Genomic DNA, 5,728 nt, shown 5'->3' on the forward strand with positions numbered 1-5,728 from the left:
GCGTTTTGAAGCAGAAAGGGGGAAAAACAACAAAGACAGCTCTATTCAAGAAGCAATAATCCATGAATAATAATGAAAAGAATAATTAGTGTTGGAAGAAATGTGATCACTGACATAGTTACAATTGTATTTCCTTCTTCATAGACCTTTTGTGTAGATGTTTCGCGTTGCTTTAGTTGATTAATTGATTGTTCCTCGTCATGCTGCCTGGGGGAAACAAGTTGTCTGTTTTAGGTTTGTCTAATCGTAATAATGATTAACAATGATCACCTACCATTCAACCCATTTGAGGCTCATTGGGTACATTTTTAATATCTCAAATTTGAAAATAATAGCAATTTAAATGTATTTTAGTGGTTTAATTTAAAAAGAAAAAACATAAGCGTGAAATATTTTGCTGTAGAAAATATATATCTCAAGATATGAGAATCCTACCTATGAAACTGATAAATGAGTTGAAATGTTGAGGTTCATTTTTTCGAAAATTGAATCAGTTAAAACTACAGTGATCCCTCGCTACTTTGCTCTTCAAACTTCGCGCCCATCACGGATTTTTTTTCAGTTAAAACAAAAAATATAGGTGAGTTGTCCCGAGCCAATCGCACAGTCTCTCTCCCTGCTCTTTGTTGGTCAGGCGATAAGTGCACTGGAATTGCTTAGTAAAGTTAACAATGATTGACAGACGTTGATGTTTGATTTTGCCAGAGAAGCACGCGTGAAAGCGCCACATGCGTCAATCATCGTTTAACTTTTTAAACCGTTGCTGTGGCAAGTCATTGTAAGTGAGCAGCTTCAGCAGATTTGAGTGGACTCACTCAATGAAGTATTTAATAAAGCAACGCATTTTTCTGCTTTATTGTTTAAAAATAATTTGGTGAACAGTAACATGTTTAAAACTGATCATTATTCTTACGTTTGAGGTGCTTAAAAAGATTTATTAAAATATATTTTTTTACATACATTGAACACACACACACACAAAAATGGGGGTGGGGGCGGTATTTCACAGTTTTTCCACTTATCGCGGCGGGTTTTGGTCCCCATTAACCACAAAAAACAAGGAATCGCTGTCCTGTAATTTTTTCTGCCCGCTATTGTAATGTATTGAGATGGATCATTTTTAGTTCTCATTTTTTGTTCAATTTTTTTGGTAGTTGATACATTTGCTTAGGAGCTAAACATGACGGTATACAATGATGTACAAATCAGTTGCACCTACACTACGAGTCAGACAAAAGTTTGATCCGAGTTGTCATTGCCTGCCACTGACGGCGATAGACGTCCATTCCATTTTGACTGGGGGGGCGAATGAACAACAGTCAAAATTGAATTGCTGTCATTGGCACTGAAAGATGATCATTTAGATGAGAAAAAAAAAAAACACTTTTAACAAAAAGTGTATTCATGTAACGTGTCCCAAAGAAATTGTGCATTTGTGTAAATTCCTTGTCAAGATGACGCACGTTCAGAAATTATTAGTATAAGTATTTCGTCTGTTTTTTCATGCAATGATCCATCCTATTACGTATAGGTTGTATATATATTGCAACATCCATGTGCCAAATCCAGCTGTCAACCAGTTCTGATCCTGTTTGTACCTCAGCTAACCTTATGTACAAGTTGCTAGGAAATCTCGTTTCTCTCCAGTAGTCCTTTGTAAACTGGTGCCATGAAATGGAACTATACTGACTTGAAATAAATTGATTTTAAAGAATTTGTGCCACGTTTGAGAGATGTTTGAATCATGTATGATGTCATGTAGCTTTTTAATAGAAAGGTATGCCCAAGTAAGCTCAGTTGGAATAATATTGTGTAAGCGTATACCCAGAGGTGTGCACAGATAAATTGCTCAGAAGGAAAAACGGGCACCTTTTGCAGCGTATGTAAATGCCAGCCCGGCTGCCTCGTTAGAACAATGTGAACTTACAAAAGAAAGAAAAAACATTGCAGCTGTATTACATAATTACATATTTATTTATATATTTAAATATATAGCAATCTATTCCAAACCAGCAAGGGTCAACAAAACACTTCAATTTTCTTATTCTTTCAAGGCATGATTGCTGCTGCAGTGGTAAATTATATATATACTGTAAGGGTGTCAACAATAATCGATGCGGCGATGCATCCCGATGCGGGGCAGGGACGATTCGATTCGATGCGGGCAACACGCTGAATCGATTCAGCGCATTTTAAAATATATAAGTATGTTCAAAAATCTTCCCTGCGCAATTCCGGTGATGCAATGGATTTGGTTTCCCCATTTGTATTGTTATTCTCATGTTTACCTGTAGAGAGAGCTACTTTACATTCAAAGCAATCCCGTAGAGGTTAGATCGGGCCTAAAAAATTCCAGCCCAACCCGACACGGCCCGCTGGTATTGAAGCCCGACCGGCCAGATCAATTAACTAGATTTGCATGCCCGAGCCGAGTGATGCGGAAAAAAAACCCGCAGCAGCAGCAATTTATTTTCATTTCTTCAAGTTTTCTTACTGTTTAAATAGTCTACATATTTTTATAAGAGTTATAAAAGCATTTACACAACAAAATAACGCTGGGAAAGTTTAATATTTAAAAAAATCACTGTTTTACGGACACGCAGAGAAGATTCGAAAGGATCACATTTGCCTTTGTGTGCATAAATAAAAGTGTCTTTTGTAACGAATTCTCAGTTGGCAGAAAAAAAAACGCAAGTTTACTCAATATTTAAATAGTCTACATATTTTTCTGAGATTTATAAAATCATTTACAAAACGAAATAACGCTGGGAAAGTTTAATTAAAAAATAAATAACATTTAAAAAAAACCACTGTTTTACAGACACACAGAGGAGAAGATTCAAAAGGATCACATTTGCCTTTGTGTGCATAAATAAAAGTGTCTTTCATAACGAATTCTCAGTTGGCAGGAAAAAAAACGCAAGTTTACTCAATATTTAAATAGTCTACATATTTTTATGAGATTTATAAAATCATTTACAAAACGAAATAACGCTGGGAAAGTTTAATTAAAAAATAAATAACATTTAAAAAAACCCACTGTTTTACAGACACACAGAGGAGAAGATTCAAAAGGATCACATTTGCCTTTGTGTGCATAAATAAAAGTCTTTCGTAACGAATTCTCAGTTGGCAGGAAAAAAACGCAAGTTTACTCAATATTTAAATAGTCTACATATTTTTATGAGAATTATAAAAGCATTCACACAACGAAATAACGCTGGGAAAGTTTAATAAAAAAAACAAAACACAGCCCTCTGCGCATTTTTGTTTTTTTTTTAAATAATTTATTAGTCCGGCGCGGCGGCCCTAACCCTTAACATTTCGGGTCGGGTTCGGGCACAAGATCTAACCTCTATGCAGGGGGGACGAGGAACCCAAATCCGCTTCCTCACCGGAGTAACGTCACAGACAAGCGCAGTTGTAATCGAGAGAGCAGAGAGATAGGACATAACATAACAATGGCTGAAACTGAGAAAGAGGGAGCGAGAAATATTATAGCTATAAGATTGGCTAGGCCTACATTTTACTTTTGTTCTACATTGCAATTTAGTTGATGTTTTGTTTGCAACTGAACTGATCCCTGGATTGATATTGCGATAAAGATGCTGCTGCACTACAATATTTTCTTTGTCGTTTTCTTTAATATTTACTTGACTATTTTTATTGATGGGTCGTTGTGACTAAAATACAGTGACTGTTATTACTGATTTTGCACAGGAGTTCAGATGTTGCACTGTGTGAAAGGCTGCTACTGTGTGTAAAAAAAAGAGAAAGCCCTGGTCTCATTCAAAGCACTAATTAAATGCTGTGATCTGATTTTTAAAAAATATATATGAAAGTGTACTATTTTCATTTGACTTCAACCAGGAGTGACACAAGAGCCAATAAAAAGTTGTTTAATGTTTGGCCGCTTGTGTTGGCTCATGATGCACGAAAAATATGCTTTGCTTTAGAATTTCAATGCATCCCAGGCTTTAATGCATCGCAATGCATTGCCGAATCGAACCGAATCGAATCGTGAACCTCTGAATCGAATCAAATCGAATCGAATCGTGGCCCTCCGAATCGTAATCGAATCGAATCATGAGGGCAGTGCCGATGCACACCTCTAATATGCTGTATACTATTACTGCGCCTGCGCAATATATCGTTTGAACATCGCCATCCCAATGTGCGCATGCCAAAAAAATCGTACTCAAGAGTCGCGTAACTTCAAAATAATATTACTCAAGTAAAGGTCGTTATCTGCCAAAAAATGTACTCGAGAACAAGTAAAAAAGTATTTGGTGAAAAGAATACTCAAGTAATGAGTAACATTGTGAGTAACTGATTACAAAGTTTATTTATCTTTCTAAGTATGGCACTTTTTTCTCAGCACATTCAGCAAATAATTTTTTGCGGTGCTTTAAAGACTATGCAACAGGTTGGCGTGATAGAAAAACGGCAAGTTTGAGTCTAATTGGTATAATGCAGTTATGTGATTATTGTTGCGACATCTAATTGGTGAAAGTGGTGCAGCTACTGTTGGCATCTCTGACAAAAATAAAGTCAATATGTAGGATAAATTTTTAAAAAAGTAATGACTCCAATGTAGCCCAAAGTAGCAGAGTAGCGTTTCTTTTTTACATATCTACTCAAATAAAAAGTACATTTTTCTCAAAGTTATGCAAGTAAATGTAACAGTAAATATAACGCGTAACACTACCCACCTCTGCCTTTTATATACAGCAATCTTCATTATTTACAAATTAACCCCCTTCGCCTGGAATAAATGGTAATGTATGAATACAATGTGGTCATTGTGAGTCAACTAACGTACTGAAACGAAGGAACCTACAGTTTTCTTGGAGCTTACCCACTTTCTACCACACACTCAGTTTCTCTTCCCCCAGGTGAGTTTCATATATATATATATATATGTATATATATATATAAATATTTTTTTTGTGTGTGTGTGCATTTATTTTTAGTCGTATTAGTTTTTGTTAAGCAGCAACATTCTCCTGAAGTAGCAGTACAAGTACTAAAAATGTAAACACATTACTAAATAATGAGCTACAATATATGGTTTTAATTAATTTTACCTACCGACACTGGTTGCGTGCTGGTCGCAACGTTACATCTATTAATTGAGTTATGGTGGGCGGCTAGCCTGGCTTGTTTAACAGGTGGGAATGAGCAGCAGGCTAATTTAGAGAATTGCAGAGACAAAGGCTACTGCAGGTTCAGGGGGGCACACACATACACTTCAGATCCGAATCATTATGTGTTACCTCTGCGTAGGGGCTGTTGGAAGGGGCGAGGAGAGGGCGTGAATGGTAGCTATTAATTGTTTGTATTGTTTCTGCTTCAAATAATGTGACACCTGGAGTGTGTGTGTGTTTGCGCGTTTAGAGGACAGAGGGCACTCTCACTGATTTTGGCTGCGGCGCTTGGGAGGGCACACGCATTACTAACAATAATGATCACGACTTGATAACCTTGGTCGGTAAAGAGGGCAAGGGCCAGTGCCTGAGCACCACCTGGTGTCTATGTGCACCTTTTTTCTTATCACATCACAAATTCGTTGCCCATTGTGTGGCCCACCAAAGTAAATCATGTGCATCTTTTTTCCCGTGAATTTTTTTATTATATTATATTATATATATGTGTGTGTATATAGTCATTTATTTAAAAATTAAAAATGTTTTTTTTTTTTAAAACAAGATATTAAAGAGAAAACATT

This window comes from Corythoichthys intestinalis, chromosome 5 (genome assembly GCF_030265065.1).
Source record: "Corythoichthys intestinalis isolate RoL2023-P3 chromosome 5, ASM3026506v1, whole genome shotgun sequence".
Classification (NCBI taxonomy): Eukaryota; Metazoa; Chordata; class Actinopteri; order Syngnathiformes; family Syngnathidae; genus Corythoichthys; species Corythoichthys intestinalis.